General features: G+C 42.2%; 1 protein-coding gene across 1 annotated transcript in view; it reads left to right on the top strand.

The window, feature by feature from the left end:
- Positions 1 to 13: 13 nt before the first annotated feature.
- Dcdc2 (doublecortin domain containing 2) overlaps positions 14 to 24,915 on the top strand; it is a 213,257-nt gene continuing 188,355 nt past the window's right edge. The window contains exon 1 of the mRNA XM_052728335.1: positions 14 to 125. The gene's annotated coding sequence lies outside the window, so the exon portion shown is untranslated. The remainder of the gene's footprint in view (positions 126 to 24,915) is intronic.

Raw genomic sequence — 24,915 nt, 5'->3', positions numbered from 1 at the left:
CCGCGCCTGCGCGCTGCTGTCCACGCATGCTCAGGCATGGCCTCCCTACTGTGCGCGCGCCTCCCGTGTCCCGTGACTGACGGAGTCTGCGTCCTGTACCCCGGCTGGCACCTGCAAATGTGAAGGTAGATAGAGCAGAGTAGCTCAGCTCCGAAAGTGTCCGTTATTCCCGTGAGCTGAGAATTGCTACATCCTGGAAAGGGTCCATGTGTATAACAAAATGTGCAATTTGGAGAGGAGGAAGTTACCACCTTTCGTAAATCGTTTGAGTTTTATTTAAGCTCCGTGTGTTAAAACTCACTTAGAAGGGACAGTGGATTGAGTGTTTCTATAGCAGATATTTGCTCTAGAACAAGAGGGGAAAAGCGAGCGGAGTGGTGGCACATGCCTATAATCCCTCAAGAATTCAAGGTCATTCTCAGCTGGAATGTCAGGCCAGCCTGTACTACTTGAGATCCAGTCTTTACACCCCCTCCCCCGCAAAGAAAATAAAAACGTGTCGATAGATTTGTTGTCCACTCCACAGTACTAAAGACAGACATGAGTTTCAGAGTTCCTTTCATTAATATATGAACATGGAGCTATGGGAAGAGCGGACTGTTTATCTTGTGAGGCATTGAGAACTGAGTAGATGTAATAGGAGGCCGTGGACAGGGAAGAGACATGGATGTTTGACTTGGACACTGAGGGCTAGAAGTACTTTAAGCATTGCTGCTAGGAAGAGCCTTGAGTGTACAGAAAATACTTAATTGAATTTTCATTTTACTAGAACTTTAATGATGTGCTAAATCGTTGAAAAATATTACATGTCAGTAAACATCCTTTGAGAAAAATAACTATTAAAAAAAAACCCACATCGTTGCTCCTCCCACCCCCACCCTATGATGATATGACTTTTGCAAACCCTTAGGCAAATGCTGGCAACTGTTCAGACACGTGGTCTTGTGCTCAATGGCAAGGAATTGGAATGTAAACCGAAAAGAATGAGAGCCACTGGAGGATTGTGTGCAAAGAAATAGAGTGGCAAGTTAATAATCCGATTTATGTTTTTATTCAGTTTATTTTTTAGCAGTGTTAGGATATTGAACACAACACCTTTTGCTTGTGAGGCAAGCATCTGCCCAGAGCTTGGGAGGTAGAAGGTGTAGGATCAGGAATTCAAGGTCATCCTCCATTGGTTGTCTGGCTGATTGGAGTCTAGCCTGAATTCAAGAGAGTCTGCCAACAAAAGCAAAACAAGCCTGGCATGGGGAAGCATGTCTTTTATCCCAGCACTTGGGAGGCAGAGACAGCAAAATCTCTGTAAGTTCAAGGCCAGCCGGGTCTACAGAGCCAGTTTCAGGCCAGCCAGCACTACGCAGTGAGTGAGGTTTCCCTAAAGAGAGTCACATTTAAGTATGTTTACAGGAGCTATTTGTGCAGCCCTTTGTAGTGACGAGAACCTATAATCTTAGCACTGTATAGAGAAAGCAGGAGGATCAGAGTTCAAGGCTATCTTCAGCTACACAGTGAGTTTCAGCCCAGCATGGCTACATGAGACTCTGTCTCAGGTAGACAAACAAAATAAAACAATAGATGATGTTTGGAGTTACAGTGCCAAAGGTTTAAAAGCTTACATGAAAAGCTTTGGTATGCTTCTCTTTTCTAAAGAGCTTTTCATTAGGGAATGAGATCACAAGGTGATATATGAGGCATGTGGTACAGGTGAATAGGCTGAGTAGATGAAAGCGAAGGTCAAAAGGTTAAGGAAGTCTAGACACTGAGTCGAGGGGAAATCAGAGCATGTTTGATGACAAATGTGTAATCCCGTTTCTGAGATTTCCTTGATTTCCTGATAACAGGGGTGAGGAGTTCCTTCCCAATGCCAAGACCCCTTAGTCCCTCTGCCTTTCATTTCAACTTTAATTTCTGCCTCAAGGACTTTAATTCCTCAAGAGCCAATGATGGCAGAAGTTCCATTTTCTGAGACTTCTAAAAGCTGACCCAGAATGTAGATCCTGGCCTCCACAGGCATCCTGTTTCAAAAAACGAAAACCAAACAAAACAAGCAACCTCTGGAAATACCCTCACGGATACACTAATCAAACTGACAAATTAGCCATCACAGAACTTAATATATTAATTTAGCTAAACATATTCTGTTGTTATCAGATAGTTTTGAACCCTGACCCCACTCCCCCCACCCCCCACCCCCTGCCTTTTTGGACATGATCTCACTCTGGTTGTCCTGGAACTCACTATCTAGTCCAGGTTAGCCTTGAACCCACATCATCCTCAGCCTTAGCCTCTTAAGTGCTAAGATTAGAATCATGGGCCTGGACAGATGTTTCTTATTTCCTTGTATCTGGGATGTTTTAGGAGCTTGGTTACTGGAGGAATGACAGTGTCACAGTTATCTTCCCCGTTCTTTCTGCTTACAATGTGCTATTTTACTAGTGGGCATGCTTTGCTAGTGAAAGCATTCAGACCCATCTGGAACTAGTTTAAACACTTCCACCTTCTGAGTACTTTATTTCTTCAAGGGACAAGGGTATTTGAAGCTGTATGTTATGGCAGCTATCAATCAAAACACACAAGCGTGTTTTCTGCTCAGAAACAATGACTGGATATTGAGAATGTCATGTTAAGAGGCAAACTGCACAGGCTTAAAGAATGTAGTTAAACAAGAAACCCAGCTTATGAGTCTCATAAATTTGTTATTTTCCCCTGAAGTTTTATTAAAAATGCATTTGCTTTTACATTTAATAGACACTATTTATAAAATTGAAGCCTCACAGATTTCAGGTGAAAATAATCTTAGCATTTCTCTTCTTTAGTGGGAGGTGCTCTGTGTATTGTACAACATCTAACCCTTCCCTTCCCAGGCCCAGTAGCACCTTCTCTTGAGGCCTTATAACAAAGAGTGTCTCCATACATTTCTACCATCATCTGAAGGAAAAAACTCACTTCCTTTTGGATCCCACTGCATTTTAAATAAGGACGCCCCCAAGACCTTTTCTTTTTTTAAGATAACATCCCTTTAAAGTTAATATTTTTCTCACATATGGTAGACACTAAAAGTTGCAAAAACTGGGGCTGGAGAGATGGCTCAGTAGTTAAGAGTGCTTGATGCCCTTCCAGAGATCATGAGTTTGATTCCCAGCACCCCGGGTCAGGCAACTCAAACAAAACTGCCTGTAACTGAACTCCAGGGAATCCAAAACTGTTCTCCAGACTCCAGAGGCACCACCCACCACACACACACACACACACACACACACACACACACACACACACACACACACACACGGCACACACACAGATGCAAATAAAAATAAAAGTAAGGGCCACACTTGCCAGAAAACCAGGTAGGTTGCCCTTCTTTTCTCTTGCCATTTCCCCAGATCTAATCCCCAGTCTCATCCCCAGCTCACCCCCCCCTTCCTATGGATCTCACAGATCTTCTGGTTTCCACAGCCACCACCCCTACACTTGTTGCTTTGTCCCAGACCCCAATCCCAGCAGGCACCCCTGGCTAACCCAAGGGCCAGGACAAACAAGTAGGCTAAGAGCAAACCCACACCTCTCCTGCTGCTCCCGAGATCCAATCCCTACACCCAACTCAGTCTCACCCCCAGCTCTGAGGCAGGAAACCCACTGTAATCTCCCTTTCCTGTCTGACTCCATCCCCAATGGATCACAAAGATCTTCTCCTCTGACCTTCCTTCCTAACTCATCTCGGTATCCCAGCCTCCAACACTAGCAGGCATTCCCTGTGAATATACCAGCTGAGCAGGCCAGTAAAACAGGTAACACACAGCCATCACACCTTCCAAAAATCCAGAGAAGAAACGGAAACCAAGGAACAAAACACCCACCCAACAAAGACAAACCCAGAAAACAGCACCTAGACCTATAATCATCCCAAACCCAGATGCCTAAATGCTGGCATAAAAACACAATCAATCAATATTCCCATTCCCTACTGCCCTCAGTCCATTCACGAAGTCTCTTCTATTTCCCCTTCCCAAGGAGATCTGAGCATTCCCCCCATGAGCCCTCCTTGTTACCTAGTCTCTCTGGGTCTGTGGATTGTAGCATAGTTATCCTTTATTTTACTGCTAATATCCACTTATGAGTGATATTACACACTGAAAAGTTTCTGTACCCCAATATTAAGCCTCTCTGCCAATGCAGTAATCCAAATCAAACCAAATCAAACCAAATTAAGAAATAAAAGTCCAGGTTGAATGGGTGAAATGCGCCTAGATGATTTTCAGGCCCCAGAGATATGGGAAGAAGAGACCGAAAAACCCCGTGGCCAGTCTCTGGGGGACAGTTTAAATACACTGTAGATGTGGTCTTGAGCATCTCTGGGGGAGGAGCTGCCCTTTGGCAGGGTTTCTGAGACAGGGCAGGGTTTGGAGAGAGGGTGATGGGGGAGAGGGGCTGAGGTGGAGCTTCCACCTGAACATATACCATGTTTGTCTTTCTCCGTCTGGGTTACCTCACTCAGAATGATTTTTGTTTTTTCTAGTTCCATCCATTTGCCTGAAAATTTCCTGGTGTCCTTGTTTTTAACAGCTGAGTAATACTCGATTGTGTATATGTACCCCATTTTCTTTATCTGTTCCTTGGTTGAAAGACATCTAGGTTGTTTCCAATTTCTGGCTATTACAAATAAAGCTAGCTGCTAGTTGAGCAAGTGTCCTTGTGGTATGATTGAGTATCCTTTGGGTATATGCCCAAGAGTGGTATGGCTGGGTCTTGTGGTAGATTGATTCCAAGTTTTCTGAAAAACTGTCACATTGACTTCCAAAGTGACTGTACAAGTTTGTGCTCTCACCAACAACGGAGGAGTGTTCTCCTTGCTTCGCATCCTCTCCAGCATAAGCGGTCACTTATGGTTTTGATCTTAGCCATTCTCACAGGTGTTAAGATGGAATCTCAGAGTTGTTTTGATTTGCATTTCCCTGATGGCTAAGGATGTTGAATATCTCCTTAAGTGTTTCTCAGCCATTTGAGATTCTTCTGTTGAGAATTCTCTGTTTAGATCTGTACCCCATTTGTTAATTGAATTTTTTTGGTTTTGGTATCTAGTTTCTTGAGGTCTTTATATATTTTGGAAATCAGCTCTCTGTTGGATATGGGATTGGCGAGGATCTTTTCCCATTCTGTAGGCTGCTGTTTTGTCCTATTGGTGGTGTCCTTTGCCTTACAGAAACTTTTCAATTTCATGAGGCCCCATTTATTAATTGTCAATCTTAGTGTCTATGTCATTGGTGTTCTGTTCAGGAAGCTGTCTCCTGTGCCAATGCTTTCGAGACCGTTTCACGTTTCTCTTCTGTCAGATTCAATGTATCTGGATTTATGTTGAGGTCTTTGATCCACTTGGATCCATTTGAGTTTTATGCATGGTGATAGGTATGGATCTATTTACATTCTTCTACATGCTAACATCTACTTGGACCACCATCAGTTTGTCAGGTTGGGGAGTGCAAAGGGGAAGAATACTGGAAAAGACTACTGGAAAGGGGGCCATTTTCAGGGTCAGGTAAAAACTTGGTGCAAGGGAATTTCCCAGGAATCTACGAGGATGACCACAGCCAAGACTCCTAGCAATAGCAGATATGTAGCCTGAACTGGCCATCTCCTGTGACCAGATTGGTGCCTAGCCCAAGTGTTATCAGAGAGGCTTCATCCAGAAACTGATGGAAACAGATGCAGACACACAGCCAAACATTAGGCAGAGATCAGGGAATCCTGCAGAAGATGGGGAGAAAGGATTGTGGGAGGCAGAGGGGTCAAGGACACCACAAGAAAACGCACAGAATCAACTAACCTGGGCTCATAGGAGCTCATAGAGATTGAACTGACAACCAGGGAGCCTACATGGGACTGACCTAGGCATGTAGGTGTAACGGTCTTATTAAATAAGAAACACAGAGCCAAATGCAGAGTTAAAAGCCCAAGAGGTCAGAGCAGCAGCCAAGAACTGATACTAAAAACCCTTTCTTACCCTTCGCTGCCACTGCCATCCTTCCCCTGAGAAAGAGGCCCACTTCCTGTGTATCTGTCTTTTTATTGACTTTCTGTTCTGCCTTCTTATTGGTTGTAAACTCAACCACATGATCTCCTCGTCATTGCCTGTCTATACAGACCTCTAGGTCTCTATGGTTGGTATTGAGATTAAAGGCATGTGTCTCGAGCCGGGCGGTGGTGGCGCACGCCTTTAATCCCAGCACTCGGGAGGCAGAGCCAGGCGGATCTCTGTGAGTTCGAGGCCAGCCTGGTCTCCAAAGTGAGTTCCAGGAAAGGCGCAAAGCTACACAGAGAAACCCTGTCTCGAAAAACCAAAAAAAAAAAAAAAAAAAAAAAAAAGGCATGTGTCTCCATGCTGGTGGTGTCCTTGAACACACAGAGATCTGTCTGTCATGTGATCTGGATTAAAGGTGTGCACCACCACCACCACCACCACCACCACCATCACCACCAGTTTCTGCTATGGCTTGCTATTAGCTCTGACCCCCAGGCAACTTTATTTATTAACATACAAATAAAATCACATTTCAGCACAAATAAAATATCACCATATTGGCACTCTGCATATATGTTACAGTTGTGTAGCTTGATTCTCTTGTGGGACTTCTAACAATGGGAACAGGGGCTATCTCCAACACTTTTACTGGCTTTTGAGGCCCTACTCCTCATACTGGGTCACCTTGCCCAACCTAAATACATGGGGAGGTGATTAGTCTTACTGCAATTTGATATGCCATGTTTTGTTGATATTCATGGGAGACCTGCTCTTACCTAAACAGAAATGTAGGAGGAGTGTATTGGGGGGTGGGAATAAAGGGTGGTGGGGAGGGACTAGGAGGAGAGGAGGGAGGGAAAACTGCGGAAGGGATGTAAAATAAATAAAACCCCACAATCAATAACAGTTAGGGCAATATGTCTCCACTAGAGCCCAGCTATCCTTACCACAGAAGGCCCTGAATATTCCAACATAGCTGAAGCACAAGAAAAAGACCTTAGAATCAACTGTGTGAAGATGATAGAGGCCCTTAAAGAGGAAATGAATAAATCCCTTAAAGAAATCCAGGAAAACACAAACAAACAATTGGAGAAAATGAATAAATCCCTTAAGGAAAACGAAGAAAACAAAAATTGTGGAAGGAAATGAACAGAAGAGACTGGAAAATGGAAATAGAAGCAATGAAGAAAACACAAACTGAGGGAAATCTGGAAATGAAAAATTTAGGAATTCCAACAGGAACTACAGAGGCAAGCTTCACTAACAGAATGCAAGAAATGGAAGAGAGAATCTCAGGCGTTGAAGATACAATAGAAGAAATGAATACACTGGTCAAAGAACATGTTAAATCTAAAAAAAACTCCTGACACAAAACATCCAGAAAATCTGGTATACTATGAAAAGTCCAAACCTAAGAACAATAGGAATAGAAGAAGGAGAAGAATCCCAGCTCAAAGGCCCAGAAAATATTTTCAACAAAATCATAGAAGAAAATTTTCTTAACCTAAAGAAGGAAATGCCGATGAAGCTTACAGAACAGCAAATAGATTGGACCACAAAAGAAAGTCCCCTTTCCACATAATAATCAAAACATTAAACATTCAGAACCAAGAAAGAATATTAAAAACTGCATGGGAAAAAGACCAAGTGACATATAAAGGCAGACCTATTAGAACTACACCTGACTTCTCAATGGGAACTCTAAAAGCCAGAAGGGCTTTGACAGATGAGCTGCAGACTCTAAGAGACCACAGATGCCATCCTAGACTACTATATCCAGTGAAACATTCAATCTCCTAGATGAAGAAATAAGAGATCCCATGATAAAGCCAAATTTAAACAATATCTATCTACAAATCCAGCCATACAGAAAGTACTAAAAGGAAAATTCCAACTTAAGGAGGTTAACTACACCTGTGAAAATACAGGAAATAATCTCACACCAGCAAAACCAAAAGGGAAGTGCACACACACATCACCACCACCACCACCACCACCACCACCACCACCAAAATAACAGGAATTAACAATCATTGGTCGTCAGGCGGTGGTGGTGCACACCTTTAATCCCAGCATTCAGGAGGGAGAGCCAGGTGGATCTCTGTGAGTTTGAGGCCAGCCTGGTCTACAGAGTGAGATCCAGGACAGGCACCAAAACTACATGGAGAAACCCTGTCTCAAGACCCCCCCCAAAAAAAAATCATTGATCATTTATGTCTCTCAATATCAATGGTCTTAATTTCCCAATAAAAAGACACAGACTAACAGAATGGATACAAAAACAGGATTCATCCTTCTGCTGCATACAAGAAACACACTTCAACACCACAGACATTACTTCAGGATAAAGGGTTGTAAAAAAGATATTCCAAGAAAATGGACCTAAAAAGCAAGCTGATATAGCCATTTTAATATCTGCCAAAATAGACTTCAAAACAAAACTAATCAAAAGATATAGGGGAGGGCACTACATATTCATCAAAGGAAAAATCCACCGAAATAACATTTCAATTCTAAACATCTATGCCCCAAACACAGGGACACCCAAGTCTGTAAAGGAAACTCCACTACAGCTTAAACCACACATTGACCCTCAGACACTGATAGTGGGAGACTTCAATACCTCATTCTCACCAATGGACAGGTCATCCAGACAAAGACTAAACTAAAATACTGGACCTAAGAGGCATAAACCAAATGGACCTAACAGATATTATAGAAAATTTCACCCAAACCCAAAATAATATACCTTCTTCTCTGCATCTCATGGAACTTTTGAAAAATTGACCACATACTTGGGCACATACCAAGTCTCAACAGTACAAGAAAATTGAAATAACCTTCTGCATCCTATCAGACCACCACAGGTTAAGACTAGATATCATCAACAGCAGGAACAAGAGGAAGCTTACAAACTCATGGAAACTGAACAACTCTCCACTAATTGAAAACTAGGTCAAGGCAGAAATAAAGAAATTAAAGACTTTCTAGAATGAAAATGAATACACAGCATACTCAAACTTACAGGACACAATAAAAGTGGTGCTAAGAGGAAAGTTCATAGCACTAAGTGCCTACATAAAAAATTGGAGAGATTTCATCGTAGCAACTCAACAGCACACCTGAAAGCTCTAGAACAAAAAGGAGTAAGGGACACAAGAGACATAGATGACAAAAAATAATCAAACTGAGGGCTGGACTCTATAAAATAGAAACAAAGGGAACGATACAAAGAATTGATGAAACAAAGAGTTGGTTCTCTTTGAGAAAGTCAACAAGATAGACAAACCCTTATCCAAACTAAGAGGTAGAGAGAGAATACCCAAATTAACAAAATCAGAAATGAAAAGGAGGACATAACAACAGACACTGAGGAAATCCAGAGAATCATAAGGACACACTTTAAAAACCTGTACTCTGCCAACTTGGAAAATCTAAAAGAAATGGATTAATTTTTTCGATGCATACCACTTACCACAGTTAAATCAAGAGCAGATAAACAATTTAAATAGACCTATGACCCCTAGTGAAATAGGAGCAGTCATTGAAAGTCTCTCAACCAAAAGAAGCCCAGGACCAGATGGTTTTATTGCATAATTCTACCAGACTTTCAAATACTCCTTAAATTATTCCACAAAATATAAACAGAAGGGACATTGCCTAATTCATTTTATGAGGCCACAGTTACCTTGATACCCAAACCACATAAAGACTCAACAAAGAAAAAGAATTAAAGACCAATTTTCCTTATGAACAGTGATTAAAAATATACTGAATACTTGCAAATTGAATCCAAGAATACATAAAAAAGATCATCCATCATGATCAAGTAGGCTTCATCTCAGAGATGCAGGGATGGTTCAATATATGAAAATCAATAAATGTAATCCATCATATAAACAAACTGAAAGAAAAAAAACCACATCATCTCATTAGATGCAGAAAAGGCCTTTGACAGAATCCATCACCCCTTCATGATAAAAAGTCCTGGGGAGATTAGAGATACAAGGGACATACCTAAACATAATAAAGGCAATTTACAGCAAGCCAACAACCAACATCAAATTAAATGGAGAGAAACTCAAAGCAATTCCACTAAAATCAGGAACAAGACAAGGTTGCCCACTCTCTCCATACCTATTCAATAAATAGTACTTGAAGTTTTAGCTAGAGCAATAAGACAACTAAAGGAGATCAAGGGGATACAAATTGGTAAGGAAGCAGTCGAAGTAATATATGTAGATGATATGATAGTATACATAAGCGACCCTAAAAATTCCACCAGGGAACTCCTATAGCTGATAAACACTTTCAGCAAAGTAGCTGAATACAAAATTAACTCACAGAAATCAGTAGCCCTCCTATGTACAATGACAACGGACTGAGAAAGACATCAGGGAAGCAACATCTTTACAATAACCTCAAATAATATAAAATACCTTGGGGTAATTCTAACCAAGCAAATGAAAGACTAGTATGATAAAATCTCCATGTTTTAAAGAAGATATCAGAAGATGAAAAGATCTCCCATGCTCCTAAATCGGTAGAAATAACATAGTAAAAATGATGATCCTATCAAAAGCAATCTACAGATTCAATGCAATCTCCATCAAAATTCCAACTTAATTCTTTACAGACCTTGAAAGGACAATTCTCAACTTCATATGGAAAAACAAAAAACCCAAGATAGCCCAAACAATTCCGAACAATGAAAGAACTGCTAGAGGTTTCACCATTGCTGATTTCAAGTTGTACTACAGAGTATAGCAATAAAAACAGCATGATGCCGGGCGGTGGTGGCGCACGCCTTTAATCCCAGCACTTGGGAGGCAGAGCCAGGTGGATCTCTGTGAGTTCGAGGCCAGCCTGGTCTCCAAAGCGAGTTCCAAGAAAGGCGCAAAGCTACACAGAGAAACCCTGTCTCGAAAAACCAAAAAAAAAAAAAAAAAAAAAAAAAAAAAAAAACAGCATGATATTGGCATAAAAAACCACAAGTTGATCAATGGAATCCAACTGAAAACTCAGTTATAAGTCTACACACCTATAGACAGCTGATTTTTGATAAAGAAGCCAGAAACACACACTGGAAAAGAGACAGTATCTTCAACAAATGGTGCTGGTCAGACTGAACGTCTGTATGTAGAAGAATGCAAATAGATCCATACTTTAACCCTGCACAAAACTCAAGTCCAAGTGGATCAAAGACCTCAATGTAAAACCAGATACATCAAACCTGATAGAAGAGAGAGTAGGGAATAGCCTGGAACACTAAGCTCAACAATTAATAAATAGGACCTTATGAAACTGAGAAGCTTCTGTAAGGCAAAGGACACTGTCATTCAGGCAAAGTGGCAGCCTACAGAATGGGAAGTTTTCTGTGGGATGTCTTTCTGTATGCTGTGAATATATAGTTGGTTAACAAATAAAGCTGCATTGGCCTATGGCAGGGCAGAATGGAGCCAGGTGGGAAATCCAAGATGGATATAGAGAGAAGAAAGGCAGGGTCAGAGGAAACTCCAGCCTGTCACCAAGGGGCAACAAGATGCCAGCAGACCGGTAATGCCATGGTGTGGCAACATATAGATTAATAGAAACGGGTTAATTTAAGATGAAAGAACTGGTTAGCAAGGAGCCTAAGCCATAGTCCATACAGATTGTAATTAATATAAGCCTCTGTGTGTTTACTTGGGACCAAATGGCTGTGGGACTTAGGTGAGACACAGGAAAACTTCTGACTACATTTGCACAACAGAAGGTTTTTTTTTTTTAAAGCAGCTCCACACTGATAGAGGACTAGCATCCAAAACATATAAAGAACTCAAGAAACTAGATACCAAAACACCAAATAATCCAATTAGTAAATGGGGCACAGATCTAAACTGAGAATTCTCAATAGAGGAAACTCAAATGACTGAGAAATACTTAGAGAAATGTTCAATATCCTTAGCCATCAGGGAAATGCAAATCAAAACTGCTTTGAGAGTCCATCTTACACATGTCAGAATGAGTAAGATCAATAACACAAGTGACAGCTCATGCTGGTGAGATGTGGAACAAGAGGGCCACTCCTCCAGTGCTGGTGGGAGTGCAAGCTTGTACAGCTGCTATAGAAGTCAATATGGTTCTACAGAAAGTTGGGAATCAATCTACTTCAAGACCCCACTATACCTCTTGGGCATATATCTGAAAGATGCTCCATCCTGTCACAAGGACACTTGCTCAACCATGTTCATTGATGCTTTAATCATAATAGCCAGAAACTCAAAACGACCTAGATGTCCCTCAACAAAAGAATGGATAAAGAAAATGTGTTATATTTACTCAGCTGTTAAAAAAAGGACATTATAACTAGGTGGTGGCGGCGGCACATGTCTTTCATCCCAGCACTCGGGAGGCAGAGGTAGGCAGATCTCTGAGTTTGAGGCCAGCCTGGTCTACAGAGTGAGTTCCTGGACAGCCAGGGCTATACAGAGAAGCCCTGTCTCAAAAACAAAACAAAATGAGAAAAGAAAAGGAAAAAATGACATCATGAAATCTGCAGGCCAATGGATAGAACTAGAAAAAACATCATCCTGAGTGAGGTAACCCAGACCGAGAAAGATAAATATGATCAGTGATTTATCTAGTCATCATCAGAGAGGCTTCCTTTGGCATCAGATGGGAACAGATGCAGAGACCCACAGCCAGACAATATGAGAAGAGAGAGTCTAAATTGGAGTTCCTCATCAAATTGCTCCCCTCAGAGCTCAGGGAATCCCAAGGAAAGGGAGGCAGAAAGACTGTAAGAGCCAGAGGGGATAGAGGATACTGGGAGAACATGGCCCTCTGAATCAACTCAGCAAGGTGCATATGAGCTCACAGGGTCTGAAACAACAAGGACAGAGACTACATGTGTCTGCACCAGGTCTTCTGTGTATATATCATAGCTACTAGCTTAGTTTTACAGAACTCCTGAGTGTGAGAACAAGTGTGTCTCTGACTTTTGTACCTGCTGTTGGGACTCTTTTCCTCCTGTTGGTTTGCCTTGTCCAACTTCAGTATGATAGTTTTCACTTCATCTCATTATATTTCATTCTGTCACTTTTGGTTGTCATCTCTTAGAAGCCTGTTCTTTCCTAATGAGAGACAGAAAGGGAGTGGATCTGCAGGAGAGGGGAGGTGGGGAGGAACTGGGAGGAGGAGAGGGAGGGAAAACTGTAGTCAAGATATATCGTGTGAGAAAAGAATGTATGTTCAATAAAAGGAAAAAATGAAAAAAAAACCTTAAGATTTTCAAGACTCACATTGTATGCACATGTAGAAATATCACAGTGAATCATGTTAGTTTGTTCAGTTATTATGTTTTTAATTTTAAATGAATATTTTAGGCTAAGCATACACAGTCTTCATCCCTGTGTCGTTATCCTCTACCCTCATCTGTTCCTCTCCCTCCTACCCATCTTGACCCCCCTTCCCCCAAACTGGTTCTCTTTCTTCACCCAATTAGTCCCCTGTTTTGCATCCCTATCACAATACTCCATCTATCCCATTTTCCAAATCCCTTCATCTCTCTCTCTCCTCTCATGATTCTTTTATAGTTTCATGGACTAAAAATAAACAAATACATATATAATTTATAATACATAAACACACATATACAATTTTTTTTTCGAGACAAGGTTTTTCTATATTACAGCTCTGGCTGTCCTAGAACTCACTTTGTAGACCAGGCTGGCCTTGAATTCACAGAAATTCACCTGCCTCTGCTTCCCAAGTGCTGGGATTAAAGGCATGGGCCATTACCACCTGGCTGCACAGATATACAATTTTAAATCTAGGTTCCATGTATGAGAAAAGACATTCAGATATTTATTTTTCTGAGTCTGGTTTATTTCCCTTAGCACAATAATTTCCAGTTGCAGCCAATTTACTGCAGAGGTCATGATTTAATTTTCTTTATTGCAGCATAAAATTCCGTTGTGTATATTCACTACATTTTCTTTGTCCATATGTCCATTGATGAGCATCTAGACTGGCTCTTTTTCCTGGCTATTGTGAATAATGCATCTATAAACATGGATGTGCAGTTAATATGTTTAACGATATAAATAAACAAATGAATAAATAAAATTCACAAAACTAATAGTGCCAGACCCAATTACTATTAATTTTTTACCTTTCTTTGTTTTTCACCTGAAATTCATTTTTATTTACCTATTTTATATGTATGAATGTTTTGCTTAGATAGTATATTCATGAACCACATGCATGTCTGGTGCTCCCAAAGGTCAGAAAAGGGCATTAGATCCACTAGGATGGGAATTACTGAGGATTGTGAGCCACCAAACTAGGTCCTATCCATGAACAATAAATGCTTTTAACCACTGAACCATTTCTCCAGCCCCCTGAAATACATTTTGATTTGCATCTATTATTTGTGTCTGTTATCTGAAAAATGAAAGTCCAGCTTTTTGAGTCATTTTTCTGTCTGAATTCAACATCTACAGCAGCAGCAGTCAGTGTTTTCCCTGGGCTCTCAAGTCGCAAGATCACTGTCCCCCGCCCCCTCCCCCCCACCGGTCTGAAGAGTTTGGCCACAAGGGGGAGCACTGTTCCTTGTCGTGTTTGTTAAATTTTTAAAAATGATTTTTATTGTTCTTATTTCCGTGCCCATGTGCATGAATACATGTGGTGGTCAGAAGACAAGCGTGGGGAGTTGGTTTTCTGCCTCCACCCTGTTCTGTGTTTACCTCTGCCTTGCTGAGTGCTGTAGTGTAGCTGGCATTGGCTTTGGGGCGGTTCTCTTACCTCACCTCTCATCTCACTGTAGGAGCCCTGAGAGTACGCATGTGCACTGTCACATTTTTAGAGCTGGGTTCCAGGGATCAAACTCAGGTCCTAAGGCTTCCCCTGTGTCTTTACCCAACGTGCCATCTTATAGGCCCTCATGTGGCAATCTATACAAATTAATTTTTGTTACCCTTTAAAAAAAAAAAAGATGGGGCCTCGTGTAGCTTGAACTAGCCTAAAATTGTCTTTGTAGCTGAGGATAACCTTGAACTTCTGATCTTTCTGCCTCCAATTCTGGGGACTGGAATGACAGACATGTGCCACCACGCTAGGGTTTATTCAGTGCTGAGGATGGAAGGCGCCTGGGCTTCATGCACACTTGGCAAGTATTCTACTAATTGAGCTACAACCCTTAAAATTCATCTTAAAAGTGAAATCATTAATGAGTGCAAGAGTGCATTTAATTTGGAGGGAAAACTTCTAACAATGTGTAATGCAATAGGATAACTATGATTGACTGCAATTGTTTACTTCAGAAGCAAACAGGAGTTTCAGTGCTTGCCACTTGAAGACATGATCAACGTTGAGGCAATGTGTATGTCAGTTACTCCCATTTGACGAGCATTACATCTTGCATAAGCAAACTGAAATATACCACTGTATCCCATAATGTGTACATTTGTTAAGTGCCAGTTAAAGTTTTCAGTCAGAGTTTGCACATGTGGTAGGTACCAGGGCTGTGGTACCACTCAGTGGTAAAGTGCTTGCCTAGCCTGTACAAGGCCCTGGTTCAATTCCCAACATCACACACACACACACACACACCATATGCAAAACCCCATGTGCATTACTGAGCATGCTCATACCTAGATGATGTGATGTCAGTGTGGACAGGGGACCAAGTTCTAGCTTGCTCACACAATATAATCATGTGACCATTGCTTTGCCAAGGCATTTGGCAAGTTAATGGGTTAGGCTTCATATATGACACATTCTGATTTTTAAGACTTAAAGTTGTGCTAAAAATGTGCATCTTAGGCTAGTGACGTGAGTGATTTGTTTCTTCCTCCTCTCTGCCTTAGTCAATTCCTGATGTTAACTTGATTTGTCCTCTTTCAAAACTGACTGAAACATTCATAAAACCTTTACATTTACTAACAGATGTTTTAAGATGTGATTTTCTTTTTCTTTCTGTTTGTGGTACTGAGAACTGAACCTAGCGTTTTGTGCAGGTTAGGCAAGAGCCCTGCCTCCAAGCTGTGTCTAGTCCAGTGGGTGTTACTGTTCCCTCAGAAAAGTCATTGGGAAATATCTAGTGGGTTATAAAACTGATGAGTTGAACAGTACCATATTTTACAATCATAGGATCTGCTATAGTTTATCACTAAGTTAGGAATCTATATATGTAAGTAGATACCTGGCCTTTGTAATACCTTTTCACATGCTGGTCACGTTCCTTCTGACTGATTCAAATTTTTAAATTGGAATTCCCAGGCTCTAAATGGCGCCAGTACCACATAGCTCATTAAGGCCATCCTTTCCATTAATCGTAGAAGCTGGACTCAGTTAACCAATAACTTCTGTATCAGTGATATAATTTGCTGCAGAATTGTTATCTTGTAATGGTTAACTTCTCTCTCCAGTGTTCCCGGCAGGAGGTAGTTTTTAAAATCAGTCTTCTATTTATTAAAATTCACCATGACCTAAGTCATTTGACCCTAAAGCAAACAAAACAGATTCTTATGTGCAGAATGACAGTACCATTTTACCTCACCAAGTGTTACTAAACTGGGAAAAGTCCTTGAAAGCGATGAATGAAACATTAACAGTCAAAACCAAAAATATATCTAGAAAAATTGTTTTAGTTTGGTTATTGAGAAAAAATCTGTAGCCCTGGCTGGACTTGAACTCCTGACCTTTCTGCTTTAGCCTGCTGAATACTGAGATTGTAGGCATGAGCCTCCATATCCATAGCAATATCCTTCTGACAATGATGGAGTCAGTCATAATCATCAAAGTACAGTTTTCTAGTTTTGTTTGTTTGTTTGTTTTTGTGACAGGGTTTCTCTGTGTAGCTTTGGTGCCTTTCCTGGAACTCACTCTGTAGCCCAGGCTGGCCTCGAACTCACAGAGATCTGCTTGCCTCTGACTCTGGAGTGCCAGGATTAAAGGGGTGTGCTACCACCGTCTGGCTGTTTTTTTTAAAAGATTGTTTTATGAGTGTTTTATTTTTTATTTTGTATGTTCACCATATGTACGTCTTGTGCCTGTGGAGGCCAGAAGAGGGCATTGGATGCCTCTGGAACTGGAGTTACAGTTTTGAACTATCATGTGAGTGCTGGAAACTAAACCCAGGTCCTCAAGAAAGAGCAGCCAGTGCTTTTAACCACTGAGCCATCTCTCTAGACTCTGATTTTCTTTGTTGGTTAGTTGTATTTTATTTTTTGAGACAGGATCTAACATAGTCCAGGCTAGTCTTGAACTTGCTATGTAGATGAGGATGACTGTGATCTCCTGATCCTCCTACCTCCACCTTCTTAGTGCTGGGATTACAGGTGTGTACCTCCATATCCAGTTTTACACACACACACACACACACACACACACACACACACACACACACACACACACCCTAGTTTGCTTTCTATTACTGCAATAAATATCATGACCAAAAACTACTTGGACTGGGAAGAGTTTATTTCACTGGAGAGCTTGTTGTTTATAACTCAAGAAGTCAGGGTAGGAACTTGAGGCAGAAACCCATGGGCAGGAACTGAAGCAGAGGCCACAGAGGATTGGTACTTACGCTTGTTTTCCAAACTCACATTCACTTATGCCTTTCAAGATGAGTTGCTCTGGAATGGCACTGTCCACAGTGGTCTGGGCCCTCCCACATCATTACTAATCAAGAGACTGCCCCACAAACTTGCCTACAGGCCATCCTGATGGAGGCCTTTTCTCAGTTGAGGCTGTTTGTTTTTTTTCCCCTCAGATGACCCTTATTTGTATTAAGTTGAAAAAAAGATTGTGTAATATTGCAGGCATTCTAAGAACAGAAAAGAAACCTTAGAATGGAGGACATAAAAGCATTTGCACAATTTATCAGCAACAGCAGCAAGCAAGAATCTCAGGACGAGCTACTCTCTTTTTCCTTTGGTGAATCCTGGTGATAAGGCAACAAGCCTGCCACGGAGTACGAGTCCTTGAGCAGGCAGAAGGCTGACTGCTTAATGTGCTTCAGCTTTATTTATTTTTAAACACTGTTTACAACTATGTACAACTATGTACAAGGTAAACGGTGGGGACTCAGACAAGCCTGCCCAGCCCAGCTTCAACTTGATTTCTGACATACAAATTAGGCTTCAGACTCAACCTGTCTCAGAACCATGGAGCTGGATTTCCCTTCTTCTGCATGGGTTAGTCACAGAGTAGGGGACTGTGGGTAGCTGTGGGCTGGGGTAGGGGAATTGGGAGCACTCTCTGCTCTCTGCCAGCTTAGAGGGTGCTGCTTCCTTGGTTGGGGAGAGGCGCTGCTCATGGGGGGAGAGATACAGGGCCTGAGGGAAGCAAGGCATGAAGCCGAGCACTAGCCATGTTCATCTTAGGCATGGAGGCAACTGACTTCAGACAAAATCCAAGGCAGGTTAGTTTGTCCTTGATTTCTTGTGTTCCTCGAGGGCTGGCCAATTTCTTATATGTGATCCTTAGAACTTACCACACTTACCTGGACGATGAAGAAGAAAGATTGATCTTTTAAAGAGAGATGTTGGGCATGATGGAGCCTGCTGCTATTCCACGTGGGAGGATTGGGAGTTAAAATTTTCAGCTACAGAGCAAGTTTGAAGCCATTCTGGGCTATTTGATACTCTGCCTCTAAAAAACAAACCCAACTAACCAAAATAAAGTTATTAATTTGGCACACGATTTGTGTCAGATGCTCCTCCAAACACAGCACATTAATGACTTCTCCTTATCTGAATTGAGTAGACTTTTCCCAGCTCACTTTATTGAGGAAAACAAGACTGAGGAAAGGTAGGCATGGACAGACTCATGGCCCAACTAGGGAGGGAATGCAGCCCAGATTCAAAATCGGGGAAGGAGAATCGTGTGCAGCAGCTAAAACAGCACAGCAGTCTTGTTGAGAGTACGATGGCATTCTCAGTGAGGCGCTCAAAGCCCTCTTTAAGGGAGAGCATCCCTGCAGTGGAAGCTGATACTCATTAGTAATTTGAATACTATGTGTGCATATTGTGTGCGTCATCATTACCAATCATATTGGTCAAGTTGGTTTCAGAGTTGAGATTCTGAAAAATGCTCACACAAGACCTCTGCATCTCGAGCAGACAATTACCACACTGTTTGGTGTGGTGAAGGAGCAGTTTCTCCTATTCCTTCCCTTCCTTTCATCCCATCCTTCTCCTTATATGTAAATGTTAGCACACAGCTGTGTGTGTGTGTGTGTGTGTGTGTGTGTGTGTGTGTGTGTGTGTGTGTGTATCACAGTCAATGGTGGCTGTCTTCCTCAATGGCTTCCAACCTTATTCTTTGAGACAGAAGCTGTCTCTGAACCTGGAGCTCACCAGTTTCTCTAGACTGGCTGACTACAAACCCAAGGGATCCTTCTCTCTCTATCTCCCCAGTACTGGAATTATGGGTATGCATAGCCTCATTCGGCTTTTAAAAATTACTTATTTTTATGTGTATATGTGTGTGCCTGAGTTTATGTATGTACACTGCATTCATATAAGATACCTGGGAGGTCAGAAGAGGTGTTGGACCTCCTCAAACTGGAGTTATACATGGTTGTGAGGCTCCATGTGGGCTGTGGGAACTGAACCTGGGTCCTCTGCAAGAGTAGCAAGTGACCTCAACCTCTAAGCCATCTCTTCAGCTCCCTTTTGCCCAGCTTTTTATGTAGTTGTCAGGGAATGGATTCAGGTCCTCATGCTTGCGTTGCAACACTTTGCAAACTGAGCCATCCAGACCTTTCCTTTCCTCCCTCCCTCCCTCCCTGCCTCTCTCCATCTCTCTTTCCCTGACACTGGCCTTGATCTGTCAGCAATCCTCTTGCCTCTGCCTCCTGAGTGCTTAGACTATAAGCTTGTCTGCAAGCTTGTGTTCTTCACAGACCTGTGGCTGCATAGCTCATCTGATGTGTTTATTGACTGACAAATTTGACCATGGGTGAAACATTGGGCAATCTTTTCTTGCTTGCTGTGGAATAATTGTCTAGAGATAGGAGAATCCTCCAGGGGGGTAGTTAAATGCCTCCAGAAAGCCTAGGGCACTGATGACTCCCTCCAAGGAGTTCTGTAGTTTACAAGTGACCTGTCAGTCAAAGGCCCTCATTAAGTAGATGCTGCAGAATGGAATCTCCCAAAGAGGCTCTTAGTGAAGAAGGGCCTGTAAAGCAAGGGTGATTCTGCTTCTTGAGTCAGAGTTGAGTTTTGCCTCTTTAAGATCCAGTGGTATTTAAGATAATTTCTAACGTGTCTTTTTAGGTATTACTGTGAGCCATTTATATATTTATATATATATATATATATGTAGATATATATTTAATGCATATATTTTTGGTGTGCATGGTTGTGTGTGCGTGTGTGTGCATTCATGTGTGTGTGCGTGTGTGTGCATTCATGTGTGTGTGCGTGTGTGCGCATTCATGTGTGTGTGCGTGTGTGTGCATTCATGTGTGTGTGCGTGTGTGTGCATTCATGTGTGTGTGCGTGTGTGTGTGCATTCATGTGTGTGTGTACCTGAGGATTCTAGAGGATGCCATTGGATGTCTCCCTCAATTGCTCTCCATCTTGTTTTCTGAGACGGAGTTTCGCCCTGGCCTGGAGCTTTCTGGGGAGGCTAGACTGGTTAGTTAGCAAGCCCTAGAGACCCTCCTGTCTCACTCTTACGTCCCAGGCTCCTACATTTTCAGGCCTTGGGTAAAATAGGTCAAAATGAATAAGCGTGTTTCACCAAGCTCTTGTTCCCAGATGTAAAGGATACATGCATCACATAAGCATTCTCCAGGGCCCCCTAATTGTTGTTCAAGTCTAGTCCGCACAGCGTTGCGTGCCCCTCGTTCTGGGGTCTGCTGTCTTTGTCATTTTGTTGCCCACTGAGCAATATGCTGCTTATGAAGTTAGGTACCAACACCTGGACTGTTATCTTGGGAGTGATGCTGTCTCCTGTCTGGTGCCATATTAGTCTTTAGTGCCCAGAGTAAAATGCCAAGGTGACTTGGCTCCCTGCAGTACAAGGCTTCCCAAGTCCTTCTCCCCTTTCTATATTATAGTCCACAACTACCACAGAATAGCTTTGTCCATTGCATTGGAGAGTTCGTATTGAAAACTGAATTCAAGTTGTACTCACAGTGTCCAAATCTCCATGAGGTCACAGAGATTGGAAGTTGACAAGTGGGGTACCCTTCTCCCGTGACCAAACTTATAGCTCTTACTTCAGGATGTGGAGTTATTTCTCCAGAACACACCTGACTTCTGAAGTATACTTTCCACAAAATTGGGGCACAGGCCTTTAATCCCAGCACTCTAGAGGCAGACAGGCAGATCTCTGTGAGTTCTAGGTCAGCCTGGTCTACACAGTGAGGCCTAAGCTAGCCATCTAAAACAACAAAACAAACAAACAAACAAATGCCAGACCAAAATATTCTGGGTAGGTTTACTTAATTTCTTAAGTAGATACAGCTAAGTCACAGCCCTTCCTCCTCTTCTCTCCTTCCTCTCTTGCTCCCCTTTTCCTCTTTTTCTCTCTCCTACATACATATTCATTCATTTGCCGAGCACCAATTGTATGCCAGACTGTTTTAAGCACTTAAACTGAGCAATGACAAAAACAGAAGATGTTCCACTTTCCTGAGCATTTTAGAGCAACCAATGCTATGAGCAGGGCATATAACAAGGAACTGTGATAGGCAGTGCCCAGGAGCCAGCTTACATGGGGCAATGAGGACAGCTTTTCTGATGAGGTAAACAAGGGCTCGGCTCAGATGAATGACAAGAAAGTTCTAGTTATACAGAAGACCAGCATTTAAGCCTTGCACACAGAGAAAACAATATTTGTATTGTAAGGATCTGGATAAAGATAATCAAAAGACACATCTGTGACCCTTAATCTGACTACCAGACTATTGAAACATTGGACTCCAAAGAAATGGGAATTTCCCCCAGGAACCCTATGTTGGGAGAAGGAAAGGCACCAACAATTCTAGGAACCTGTCTCCCAGAAAGACATTTTATACAGTTCTAATAACTTGTCATACCACCTAACAGGATGAGACTGAAGCTCAGTCGTGGGGCAGTGGTGGGCAGGACCACACCTTGACCAGGACTGCCCAGATGTGCATACCCTTGACCATCTCTCTATTTAAATTTTAACCTCCCTAGGGACCCAGATGTTGGGCTAGGTTGGGTGGTGTCACTGGAACTATTTGTTCTTCTTTCCAATGTGGTCACATTGAATAAATATCTCTTCACTTTCCACTATTCATTTGGCCCTTTATTTAGCTTGTTGATGACTGATGGCCGAATCTGGTTTGGGGCACAGGTTATACTCCCAAGTTGGATAACAATACTGTGTATCCTAATCTATCTCTAAGAGATTCCTTTGCTCCTAGCAATGCAAGAAACAAGGTTTCACCCCGAACCCAGCCCTGTTGGCTTGCTCCATTTACCCACCTTGAGCTGTCCTCCCACATGAGTGGCTCTGTCTCTTGTGATTCCATCTATGGGGCTCCTCCATGGATTGCTCTTGAGGCACAGTCATATCTCCAGGTCACCACACACTCTAATGGGGCCTCTGGGCATATGGTTCACAGGGTTTCTAAACCTGTTCCTCAGGGAAGCATGCTTCAGGGAAATCCCAGCCCAGATGCCAAGCATAGGGGAGAGTGCAGTAGGAAGCCCAGGTCTCCCATTCCCAGGAATCCCAGAATCCATGGAGTTGTCTCCAGCAGATAAGGAATACACATGTATGTTGCCAAGGGGCAGCTGTAATAGAGCAGGAATGTTTCCCCAATTGGCCATGGAACCCAGGGACTCTGGAACCCCGTGAGGTCTGGGTTTCCCTTTCCTTGGAGGGCATGTTGATTACCCTGAGCCAGGGCTCCTCTCAGCAGCCTCAGCCACTTTCTCAGTTTTCAAGAGCCTTGCTGATAGGGCTCTGCCATTGGAGCACTGCCCTCCTCCTCTCTTTTCCGAGCCAGACCTGGGTTGGAGACCATGTGCCTTTGAATTCTTCCATCTCTTTCTCTCACTGGGACTCAACTCATTTCCTTCTACTTTTTCAGTAGATCATATCAAGTCTAGTCTTTTTAAGATTTATTTTATGTATATGAGTGTTTTGCACTCAAATGCCTGTCTTGTGTTCACAGAAGTCAGAAGAGAGCTTCACGTCCCTGGACATTGAAGTTACTGAAGACTGTGAATGAATTTTGAGAACCGAAACTGGGTCCTCTGGAAGACCAACAAGTACTTTCAGCTGCTGAGCCACCTCTCCAGCCTCACATCTGTCAGGTCTTAAGGCACAGTGTGATGGCTGGCTGAGATTGTCAGTTTGATTGGATTAAGAAAAAACTAGGCCATTAATGGGGTGACTTTTTGGTGTGCCTGTGAGGATGTTTCTAGATGAGAGGCTGAAGACAGACCTGAATGTGAATATTCCATCTCATGGGCTGGGGTCCCAGACTAAATAAAAATGGGGAAAAAAAGAAGCTTCTGAGTGCTGAGGTTCCCTTTCTCTGCTTGTGGTCCTTGTTGGCGCTATAGACCTGGCTTCTTCTATTGGTATGCCTTCCTCACCATGATGGATTGTATTCTTCTGAACTGTGAGCCAAGATAAAGCCATGCTCCTTTAGTGATCAGGGATAAGTGGTAAACACCCTCAGCATAAGGCTCGCTGCTCTAGATTGTCTTAGATTTCCTATATATACTTTCAGAATTTTTTCTGACTTTGTTTAGACCTTGCTTTTTCATTGGTTTACAACATTGGCTAGGGACTATAGCACACTTTCCAATGACACGGCCTAGAGTCAGCTTCATCTTGTTCTCAGTCTCACAGAAGCCGTCTCCAACGTTCTATCATTAGCTGTGAAGTCTGTAGTAGCTTCACTTTGATCGATGCCCTTTGTCATGTTGCCACAATTCTATTGCTTTTTCTTGATGTTGAGGTTGGAACCCAGGCATCCTGAACCAGTGTGTGTTAGGCAAACACTCTATTGCTGAGATACACCCCAAGTCTCCCGTAATTCTGCTTTACTCCTAGTTTTCTAAGATTTTTGTCTTAACTGAATATTGAATCTGACCTGTAACTTTTGAAACAATCATATGATTTTCTTCTTCAATATATAACACAGGGGATTCAATTATTTTTCTAATGCCAAACTAATTTTGCCTGCCTGGCATAAATATAATTTAGTTATGATGTAACTGTTTCTAGACTCACCATGAATATTGTGTTTGCCGATCATACTCCAGGGAACTGTGAGTAAGGCCCTGGGTTTTAGTGTGGGACTGGAGAGATGGATCAGCAGTAGGAGAGCTTGCTGCTTTTCAGAGGTCCAGGGTTTGGTTCCAAGTATCCATGCCAGGTGGCCCACAACTGCCTGTAACTGCATCTCTATGGGACCCAATGTTCTCTTCCGGTTTCTGCAAATACCTGTACTTAGGCACGCGCGCACACACACACACACACACACACACACACACACACACACACACACACCTGAAAAGCAGCTGTAACACTCTCTAAGGGCGAGTTAGAAATCAGCCCCTCATTTCGTTCATGTCTGTATTGTCTGCTATAAACATTAAAATCCTAGCGCAGTCGTTGAGCACTTGCCTTGTGTGTGTGGGGACCAAGTCTAACCCCCAGCAACAAATAAAACACCTTCATCCTGGGCAGGAGAACTTATTCTGTTTGTTTGATCCCATTTGCACACAACTAGGTATTTTCTATCTGAAGCCAAACTGTTAATTTTAACAAACATAAACAAATCAAACCAAACAAAAATCTGAACAACAGTAGTAGTGAGACCTTGTCTCAAAAAAAAAACCCAAACAAACAAACAAATAAAAACAAAAATAAAAACGAAACAAAATTAACCAACCAACCAAAACAAA

Source organism: Peromyscus californicus, unplaced genomic scaffold, assembly GCF_007827085.1.
Source record: "Peromyscus californicus insignis strain IS unplaced genomic scaffold, ASM782708v3 Scaffold_8__1_contigs__length_139910024, whole genome shotgun sequence".
In the NCBI taxonomy this organism is placed as follows: Eukaryota; Metazoa; Chordata; class Mammalia; order Rodentia; family Cricetidae; genus Peromyscus; species Peromyscus californicus.
The sequence above is the reverse complement of the archived record's forward strand: the minus strand, read 5'-3'. Positions and strand labels throughout refer to the sequence as shown.